General features: G+C 36.9%; 1 pseudogene; it reads right to left on the reverse strand.

Moving 5' to 3' along the window:
- Window positions 1-10,925: 10,925 nt before the first annotated feature.
- LOC103890852 (GTP-binding protein SAR1a-like) lies at window positions 10,926-11,538 on the reverse strand (annotated as a pseudogene).
- Window positions 11,539-11,750: the final 212 nt, after the last annotated feature.

Consider the following 11,750-nt stretch of genomic DNA (forward strand, 5'->3'; position numbering starts at 1 on the left):
GCCTGTAAAAATTACAGTAAAAGGATTTAGAATGGGTTAAGCAATTTGACCATCAGGAAATTCAATTGAAAAGTGAGGTTCAAAACCTTCCTCAGAAAGTTTAAGTTCTAAATTGTATTGAGAAAATACAATAAAGATTCACAGAATATTTATATTAGAATGAATTAATTAAATACAGAACATTTTAAAGGCAACTAAAAAGATCAGCCATGCACATTAAGTAACAGATACCTACAGAAAATGTCTGACTTTGTCTTGCATTTTAAAATTGATATATCATAGTTATACATAGGTCAAAATTCTTTTTTTTATTATACTTTAAGTTTTAGGGTACATGTGCACAATGTGCAGGTCTGTTACATATGTATACATGTGACATGTTGGTGTGCTGCACCCAGTAACTCGTCATTTAACATTAGGTATATCTCCTAATGCTATCCCTCCCCCCACCCCACAACAGGCCCCAGCGTGTGATGTTCCTCTTCCTGTGACCATGTGTTCTCATTGTTCAATTCCCACCTATGAGTGAGAACATGCGGTGCTTGGTTTTTTGCCCTTGTGATAGCTTGCTAAGAATGATGGTTTCCAGCTTCATCCATGTCCCTGCAAAGGAAATGAACTCATCATTTTTTGTGGCTGCATAGTATTCCATAGTGTATATGTGCCACATTTTCTTAATCCAGTCTATCATTGTTGGACATTTGGGTTGGTTCCAAGTCTTTGCTATTGTGAATAGTGCTGCAATAAACATACAAGTGCATGTGTCTTTATAGCAGCATGATTTATAATCCTTTGGGTATATACCCAGTAATGGGATGGCTGGGTCAAATGGTATTTCTAGTTCTAGACCCCGAGGAATTGCCACACTGACTTCCACAATGGTTGAACTAGTTTACAGTCCCACCAACAGAGTAAAAGTGTTCCTATTTCTCCACAACCTCTCCAGCACCTGTTGTTTCCTGACTTTTTAATGATTGCCATTCTAACTGGTGTGAGATGGTATCTCATTGTGGTTTTGATTTGCATTTCTTTGATGGCCAGTGATGATGAGCAATTTTTCATGTGTGTTTTGGCTGCATAAATGTCTTCTTTTGAGAAGTGTCTGTTCATATCCTTCGCCCACTTTTTGATGGGGTTGTTTGTTTTTTTCTTGTAAATTTGTTGGAGTTCATTGTAGATTCTGGATATTAGCCCTTTGTCAGGTGAGTAGATTGCAAAAATTTTCTCCCATTCTGCAGGTGGCCTGTTCACTCTGATGGTAGTTTCTTTTGCTGTGCAGAAGCTCTTTAGTTTAATTAGATCAAATTTGTCAATTTTGGCTTTTGTTGCCATTGCTTTTGGTGTTTTAGACATGAAATCCTTGCCCATGCCTATGTCCTGAATGGTATTGCCTAGGTTTTGTTCTAGGGTTTTTATGGTTTTAGGTCTAACATTTAAGTCTTTAATCCATCTTGAATTAATTTTTGTATAAGGTGTAAGGAAGGGATCCAGTTTCAGCTTTCTACATATGGCTAGCCAGTTTTCCCAGCACCATTTATTAAATAGGGAATCCTTTCCCCATTTCTTGTTTTTGTCAGGTTTGTCAAAGATTAGATAGTTGTAGATATGCGGCATTATTTTTGAGGGCTCTGTTCTGTTCCATTGGTCTATATCTCTGTTTTGGTACCAGTACCATGCTGTTTTGGTTACTGTAGCCTTGTAGTATAGTTTGAAGTCAGGTAGTGTGATGCCTCCAGCTTTGTTCTTTTGGCTTAGGATTGACTTGGTAATGTGGGCTCTTTTTTGGTTCCATATGAACTTTAAAGTAGTTTTTTCCAGTTCTGTGAAGATAGTCATTGGTAGCTTGATGGAGATGGCACTGAATCTATAAATTACCTTTGGCAATATGGCCATTTTCACGATATTGATTCTTCCTACCCATAAGCATGGAATGGTCTTCCATTTGTATCCTCTTTTATTTCATTGAGCAGTGGTTTGTAGTTCTCCTTGAAGAGGTCCTTCACATCCCTTGTAAGTTGGATTCCTAGGTATTATATTCTCTTTGACGCAATTGTGAATGGGAGTTCACTCATGATTTGGCTCTCTGTTTGTCTGTTATTGGTATATAAGAATGCTTGTGATTTTTGCACATTGATTTTGTATCCTGAGACTGCTGAAGTTGCTTATCAGCTTAAGGAGATTTTGGGCTGAGACGATGGGGTTTTCTGGATATACAATCATGTCATCTGCAAACAGGGACACTTTGACTTCCTCTTTTTCTAATTGAATACCCTTTATTTCTTTCTCCTGCCTGATTGCCCTGGCCAGAACTTCCAACACTATGTTGAATAGGAGTGGTGAGAGAGGGCATCCCTGGCTTGTGTACATAGGCCAAAATTCTTAAAGAAAAATTGGAAAAAATTACTTGTTCCTATCAAAGACTCACTATTTCCCATATTTAAAAAGCTTATAGTTATTGACTTATAGTTCAGTGGAACCTCAATGAGGTTCAATGAGTTAAGAAAATCCATATGAAAGACCAGAGATCAGCTAATTTTCCCCACAAGAGCCAGATAGAAAATAGTTTAGGTTTTGCAGGCCAAGAAGCAAAATTTAAATATTATGAAAGTACTTAGGCAACAAGACAGAAAAATTCCCACATAATATTCTATTGGCTAAAATAAAAAAAAAAACCCTGACAATAGTAAATGCTAGAAAAAAAATGCAGAGCAAGGGGAACCCTTATTTATTACTGATGGGAATGCAAAATGTTAAAATCACTTTGAATAACCACTTGGCAGTTTCTTATAAAGCTTAAAATAAACTCACCATATGACCCAACCACCATCATTCTTCATAGAACTAGAAAAAGCAATCTTAAAATTCATGTGGAACCAAAAAAGAGCCCACATAGCCAAAGCAAGACTAAGCAAAAAGAACAAATCTGGAGGAATCACATTACCTGATTTGAAACTATGCTATAAGGCCATAGTCACCAAAACAGCATGGTGTGGGTATGAAAGTAGGCACATAGAGCAATGGAATAGAATAGAGAACCAAGAAATAAAACCAAATACTTATAGCCAACTGATCTTTGAGAAAGCAAACAGAAACATAAAGTGGGGAGAGGACATGCTATTCAACAGATGTTACTGGGATAATTGGCAAGCCATATGTAGGATAACGAACCAGGATCCTCATCTCTCACCTTATACAAAAATCAACTCAAGATTGATCAAAGCTGGGTGTGGTGGCTCACACCTGTAATCCCAGCACTTTGGGAGGCCGAGGCGGGTGGATCACGAGGTCAGGAGATCGAGACCATTCTGGCTAACACGGTGAAACCCCGTCTCTACTAAAAATACAAAAAATTAGCCGGGCATGGCAGCAGGCGCCTGTAGTCCCAGCTACTCGGTAGGCTGAGGCAGGAGAATGGCATGAACCCGGGCGGCAGAGCTTGCAGTGAGCTGAGATTGAGCCACTGCACTCTAGCCTGGGGGACAGAGCAAGACTCTGTCTAAAAAAAAAAGATGGATCAAAGACTTAAATCTAAGACCTGAAACTATAAAAATTCTAGAAGATAACATTAAAAAAACCTTCTAGACATTGGCTCAGGCAAAGATTTCTGACCAAGAACCCAAAAGCAAATGCAACAAAATCCAAGATAAATAGATGGGGTTTAATGAAACTAAAGAGCCTTTGCACAGCAAAAGGAACAGTCAGCAGAGTAGATTACTCACAAAGTGGGAGAAAATTTTTCACAATCTATACAATCTATACATCTGACAAAGGACTAATAATCCAGTATTTACAAGGAACGCAGACAAATTAGCAAGAAAAAAATCAAACAATCGCATCAATAAGTGGGCTAAGGACATGGATAGACAATTCTCAAAAGAAGATATACAAATGGCCAGCAAATATATGAATAAATGCTCAGCATCACTAATGATCAGAGAAATGCAAATCAAAACTGCCATGAGATACCAACCTTACTCCTGCAAGAATGACCATTATAAAAAAATTAAAAAAATAGATATTGGCATGGATGTGGTGAAAGGGAACACTTCTACACTGCTGGTGGGAATGTAAACTAGTACAACCACTATGGAAAACAGTGTGGAGATTCCTTAAAGAACTAAAAGTGGAGCTACCATTTGATCCAGCAATCCCCTTCCTGGGTATCTACTCAGAGGAAAAGAAGTCATTATACGAAAAATATACTTGCACATGCATGTTTATAGCAGCGTAATTTGCAATTGCAAAAATGTGGAACCAGCCCAAATGCCCATCAATCAACGAATAGATAAAGAAACTGTGGTATACATATATACAATGGAATACTACTCAGCCATAAGAAGGAATGAATTAATTGCATTCACAACAACTTAGATGGGATTGGAGACTATTATTCTAAATGAAGTAACTCAGGAATGGAAAACCAAATATTGTATGTTCTTGCTCATAAGAGGGAGCTAAGCAGTGAGGATGCAAAGGCGTAAGAATGATACAATGGACTTTGGGGACTGGGTGGGGGAAAGTGTAGGAAGGGAGGGAGGGATAAAAGACTACAAATTGGGTTCAGTGTATACTGCTCAGGTGATGGGTGCACCAAAATCTCACAAATCACCACTAAAGAACTTATGTATCCAAATACCACCTGTTACCTGAAAACCTATGGAGATAAAAAAATTAAAAAAAAAATCAGCTACAAACCTCTTTTGCTACACTCATTGTTTAGTATATGACACATTTTTGCATGATTCTGTTATATAGGTTTTAATAGTAGGTAATTAGGACAGTGGGTGATACTTATCATTCATTCATTTATTTAAAAAATACTTATTTAGAGCCCATTCTCTCAATACAGTTCAGTACTATGAAGGAGAGGTACACAGTGAAATCAGGCCTAGTCCTTACAGACATGTGGGTATGCCAGGGAGTCAACTTTCCTCCAAAAGAGTGATGTTTCCTTGTCTCCAACAAGGGCAAAACTATAATATATAATATTTCTGTATCAGCGGTTTGCACATTGCGTGTTAATAGATTTTGTTCTTGTCATTCAGAAGAGCACAGTGGAAATACATGAAGGATGAGCAGATGTGTGAAGGCCTCAAATGAATGTATGTAGTTGTTAGAAAAACAAATGTTTTTCTTAAACACAAGTTGAAAGACAGGGGAGCAGAGGAAGTATAAGAAAAATTATGGATTTATAATGAGGAGAGTTGATGTTATGGATAAAGTCAACAGAACACTGCCTTCTTACATCATTATCAAACTTTCTACTTTGTCACCTCTATCTCAAAATTGACGGTCTGATAGCTAGTTTATTTTATATTTGTCCCCAGGTTGTGCTCTACCTTCTTTTTCCATTTTCCTTCTGCTGAATATTCTGATTTTAAATGATGAGACGATTTAATCCTTCGGTTACCTACCAAATACATCTAATTTTCTCATTCTAGGTAGGTTGTCTTCCCATTGAAGGGTGAGTGGCTCTCAATATTAGGAGACAACATAGAAATTTCTGAAGATTTTAACTTCTCCATCTGATAACCTAGAAATAATTACTTCAGTCAAATACCTCAAAAGGAAGAAATCCCATTAAGATCGATAGGAAAGAGTCAGATATTGCTTTTGAATTATTTTATTTGTAAAGGATCAGTGAATTTGTGGTTGAGAGGGTCAGTTATGGAATATGAGATATTAACCCATTTGATCTTGCTGGCAATCAATCCGTAAAAAAGAGTTAATTTGCAAATAAAAGATTAGTCTTTAAATCACATTCATAATAACAAGAAGGTAAACTTCAGTCTATATTACTGATATATATTTTTCAAAGTAACACATAAAATGATAGGACTTGATTTTTGCTCTGAGTAAATGAGTCAGTCTATTAACATTTATTTATTGCCCACTTTTTAGATGCCTATGGATATTTCTAGATAAATACAAAGGAATATAAGGACATGGTTCTCACTACCATGCAAATTGCAGACAATCTGAGGATTAGGATTCACACTTGAAATGATATCCAACAAACCATATTGGTGTGGTACAAAAGCATATATGTAGACAGGGTGGGTAGTAAAGTGTGCTAACAATTTTGGAGGAGGTTAAATCAACATGTAATTTTAGAACAGAAGATCTTCTGACCTGTATATGAAGAATGTGGAGTATAAAAATAATTACTTTTGTTCTCTTCCTGGTGATACAAAAAGACAAGAAGCCTCCTCATTGCCCCTTTTATGTCCCTGTTGCTCAAAGTGTGGATAAAAGGGTTTAAGCATAGGAGTCACCAAACTGTGGAACAGGGACATGAATTTGTTTTTGTCTTGGGAGTTGGCAGAGGGCTGTACATACATGCTAATTACAGGCCCATAGAGGAGAGATACAATATCATGAGAACCACATGTGTTGAAGACCTCCTTCTTTCCCCGAGGACTGAATCCTCAGCACAGTAGCTACAATGAATCCATAGTAAACAAAAATAATTAGAGAACGAGGGACTAAAATATCCTCACAATGGAGAGCATAGATACCTTGAATGTGGTGTCAACACACGGTATCTTGATCATTGCTGAGACCTCACACAGAAAGTCGTCCATCTTGTTACCGCCTAGTGGCAGCTGGACAGCAAGGGATGACTGAAGTAGAGTTGGCCAAACTGCTTAGCCATGCCATGGCCACTAGGAGGACACAGAGTTGCTGATGCATGATAGCTGGGTACCTCAAGTGTTTGCAGATGGCAATGTAAGGATCCAAAGACATCACAGCTAAAATGATGCATTTGGTGCTCCCCTAAAATATCCCCTGGGTACCACAATAATTGAGATGTTGCCCACCAGTATGCAGAGATAAGCAACAAGCCCCGTTATGAAGAGAAACATTTCCAGCTAGGGGTGGTCAAAGAAACCCCAGAGAATGAAGATCTTTGGAGCAGTTGCATTGCCCAGATTCCTGTCATTGCTCTTGCTGGTGGATTTGAGGGAAAGGAAAGGCTTACTTTAGTATTGAATTTTTCTGATAGTCCACTTATTCAGTTAAGTAAAATAAACTGAGTTATGAAGGGGTTTTCTCTGTGATGTAACTAAACTGATGTGATTTGACACTTGTAAGCATGAAAAATTATATCTAAAGGCCAAAATGTTACCTTTCTAGTGCCTCTAAAAGGAAGATCAACAAATCTCTGTATCTTACCCAAGAAATGCAATATAGCAAACTTTTACAGAATAATGATTAAGTAATGGGAAACATAATTAATCTTATATTAGAAAAATGAATCAAATGGAGAAATGAATAATTTTAAAGAATGCCCAAGAACTACCCATGCTAACTAACACATGTGTTAATTTCTTTCATCCAAAATCTGCTGGCTCTGGTCATGTTCTGGTTCAATTTGTGAGTTGATGTATGTGAGTTCAGAACTCACTGAGCTCCACGTAGATCAGTCTGATTTGCATAGAAACAACATAGTGCTATTCCTTACCTCTTCTTACCAAATCCTGTAATGACGATCGCCAACATAAAACTTTTGTCATAAAAGGAAGCACACAGCTGAAAGGAAATGGTTCCTTGCAACATGTTCAGTACTTACAAGATAAGATAATTCATTGCACAGCCAAGTGATACGAGGTCATTAAAGTATCAGCACTTATACAGTATGATGTTATGTTAGTGCTTTTCACACTGAGAGTTGTAATCTATTACACAGTTATATACTATTTTATTGATTTATTTTACTTATTCTCATCACTCATTTTATATATGTGTTTGTATGACCTGGATTCTGATGTACAATATATTCCTTACTATAGGTAATGGTAAAAAATTTGAACAATACTGGCATAGTAGAAAAGAAACAAGAATGACATTAGAAAATCTAGATTTAGTCCACTTCCCAATTGTTAATACATGTACATTTTAGGTCTTGCTTAAATATTCAGAAACTTCTTTACCTATCTTGCTCTGTGGTGGAGATTAATTAGCACCATATGTGTGAACACACTTTATTAAGTCCAATACTCAATGTTGGGTTGGTTATTTTCATGAAATACAGTTTCTTGTTTGATTTTAAGTCTATATCTGATAGTTAATTTTTCTTCGCTTTGTATCCAAATATTAACCATGTCCTTATATTCCCATAAGAAGTCTCAGAAGGGTTATTTTTTCTACCATTTTATTTCCCTACATTACTCAGATCCCTTGTCTTGAATCTGATGTTAATGATTTCTAGATTTTAATATCAGTACACATATGTTTTTAATCAGTGAAAATGCTCACAAATGCAAACAGTACCACAGATTATTTTTCAAAAACATGTTTCAATGTTTTAAATTATAATGATTAGTATTAGTATTAATAGGTGTCAATTTATTTATACTTTTTTTAATTGCTCCTTGCCTAGCAGGGCTATCCTATAGGCAGTGTGCCCAGAGTAGCCTTTTTTAAAATAGTTTTTTTAGTATGCAAATTTTCATAAGGAGATCACAACATGCATGTGGTTGTATAAAAAGATTAAATCAATCAAGCTAAATAGATCATTTCTACTCATGTACAACAGTTACCTAAATCAGTGTTGATATTTTTTAGTGGTACCCTCTTTTCTTGCAAAAAAGAACATTAATCTTTTTCTTCCATCAGAATTCAGTGTTAATTGGGGATAAAGATTGAATGTTCTTTCTGTATTCAGTGGCTTTATGTCATATCAGAGGTCTTTAATAGTTATTTATTTATTTGATTGAAAGGATCCCAAATCTTTTGATTTATTGTTTATTTATTTATTAATGCTTTAACTTTTAATTAAAATGCTTAGGATACAGATTGACTTTCTTTTGTAAATGACTGTTTTACTTTTTCTGAAATAGGACATACATGCACTCTGATAAAACAGAATGAAACATCTTAATTCATGAGAATTCCTGTACGAGGCGCTGATCCTGTGTTTAGAGCTGAGCTCCTCACAGCAGCTGCCCTATATAGAACCCACAGTTTTCTAGCTTGCAACAAAGTTACTAGGGACAAATAGGGGTAAAAAAATCTGAAACTAAAAGTAAGAAAACCAACATGGAAGCAATCATACTTCTCATGTCTCTGATAAGAGAAGTATGGGGAACCTTTAACCAAAGGAAAATAAAAAAAAAAAAATGCAAGTTAACTATCTAGTTCATTCACTGTTAGCTAGATTTGTTCAGTTAAGGCTTTAACCCCTTTTCAAACAATTTTATCTTAATCCAGCTATGCTTGCTAATAAATGAAATGCATGCACTTCCCAGAAATATACTTCACTGAGCCTCTGCATTCAGTACCTGGCAGTGAAAAAGTATGTTTCCCCAACAAGTCAGTACTGAAGACTGAGAACTCCAACTAAATAACTATACTCTCTCCCCAGTAATATGTTATCCACATTTTCCCTACCCTCACATTAGAATAAAGATATCCTCCTAACTTTTCATCTCCTATCTCCTGTCTTTTCCTAGGAGATCTTATCTTTTGATCTTTTACTACAAGGGTATAATTTAGGTTAAGATCATAAAAATCCAATTTCACATGTGACACTAAGAAAATGGAATGCTATAAAATCAATCCTCAGCACCGTGGTAGGGATGCTGTTGCTTTTATCCTGAGTCTTTACTGCCAATAAGTGATGCTGCTTCCAGAGGAACAGCTCTACAGAAAGTTTTTGAGTTAGTGTTTCCCCCCAGCTTATTTCTACAATGGGGAAAGGCAATTTCATATTAAAAAACTCCACACAAACACACCTGGAAAAGTTACAGATGTTAACCTTTACTTTAAACACAGCAATGTAGATATCTAAGGAGATAAGATGTAAGACAAAGAGCTCAGGAAAAATCCAATAGAGACCAAATTCTGCAAGTGGAAATTTTAAAGCCCAGTGAGTAAATTTTTCCTGCATTCAGACAAGTGCTACAATACATTTAAGTCCTCAACTCACAAAATTAAGAGCCCTTAAGCTGTTAACTTTGTCCTGTCTTCCTATTCAGAAAAATTTTCCTCTAGAATCTGTGCAAAAGTAACTGACACACCTGCAGTATGTGACAACGTAAGAGATGTTCTCAACTCTTTCATGAGGTGAAAGTTACTTTTTATAACTGAAAAAAAGGAAGGTGCTATAGAGGGAAATAAAATTTCACCAAAGTATAAAAGTAAAGACTGGCTGAAGCCTATAACTTTATAAATAAGAATAATAACAATAACTTACACTATAATTAACTGCTCGATAGTGAACGATCTGCTACACATTCCTTGAGAAGGAATGACCCTAGCTTAACACAGTGGAAACCTGCCATAACTGCAAAGCCAGGATTCTGCCCCTTTTCTGGTTCTCTGTTCACAAGGTAATGCCACCTTCTCCAAGGCAGTTAGAGAGACAGGTGAGCTCAGGGGAGCTTCTCTCACCAACCTGCTAACTCAGAAGGAGTGAGTTTACCCAAATGAGGTCTGGCCTCCAATGTGTATCTGTTCATAATTTTATGAAGTATCTAAATGTCATTCATTAGTTAAAAAAAGAATAGAAAACTCTGGACTAAGTAAATTTTGAACTCAAAAAGTTAGAAGGGGTATCAGTTATATTAACAACACTTTCTTTAAAAATAGAATCACTTTCTTTTGAAATCAACCAGAGTGGTGAGATGTGTTTTTCTTTTCAGTTGCCCCATGATGGCACACAGCTTTACTCAGCAAACCCTGCCAGCTTCCAAGCCCTAGGATACTGACCTGCATCAGCACATGGGGCAGCATTACCTCCCCAACAGTGTGGAGAAGAGAACATTTCACCACTGGGTGATGAGAGAGTAGACAGTGACTCTTGGCTTCTCAATGCTAGACATGATTGGAGACCTTTCATTGTTCTGTTAGAAAAGTCCATGAAGAAGCTGTGAATAGGATCAGTCCAGAGAAAAAAAACTCTTATTTTCACTGTCCAAACATCAGTCAATATATTGGGAGAGCCAGCAGAATCCCTCACCCTAGCCTTGCCTCTTGAGCACACTGCACATGAACACTTCCATGGGGTGAGCGTTCAGCTCCTAAAGGGCCATGTTCCTCTTTCCTGTGGTCTGTCCAGAAAGCCCAAATATCTCAAAGAGTTTTTCTTCACTGATTGCATTGTTCTGTCTATTTTGTTACCCAAGATAAGGATTGGCACATTGGATATTATTTCATCAGTGATTAAAGCATTAAGCTCAACTTTAGATTCCATGAGGCCAGAATGATCTGCAGAATCCACCAGAAAAACAATCTCATTAATTGCTGGGAGACAATTTTTTCAAACCTGACATGCTTGCTTGTGTCCACCAAGATCAAAAGTTGTAAAAGTCATTCCAGCAATTATTAGCTTTTCTGATGTCGGATGTAGTGTTGGAACATGTTGACCCAATCTGTCATCTTTGAGCATGTGAAGAAGAGTGGTTTTGCCTGCATTGTCCAAACCCAAAAATACAAGTTTTCCAAATTTCTTGTAGAGTCCTAGGAACTGGAGCACACTGCTGAAGCCATCGTAGATCCACTCAAAGAGGAAAGACATTATTCATGCTTACTATGGCCTGAAGGGCTCCTCCAGCAATGGTGGGTGGCCCAGGCCCTCCCTCAGAGCACACCCCAAATATTTTCAGATATGAAAACCTACTTACTCTTTAGAGGTAAGGAAGGTACTTTAAAAAAATTTATTTTATTTTATTTAAGTTCTGGGATACCTGTGTGGGATGTGCAGGTTTGTTACATAAGTAAACGTGTGCCATGGTGGTTTGCTGCAC

Source organism: Pongo abelii, chromosome 5 (genome assembly GCF_028885655.2).
Source record: "Pongo abelii isolate AG06213 chromosome 5, NHGRI_mPonAbe1-v2.0_pri, whole genome shotgun sequence".
NCBI classification, from domain to species: Eukaryota; Metazoa; Chordata; class Mammalia; order Primates; family Hominidae; genus Pongo; species Pongo abelii.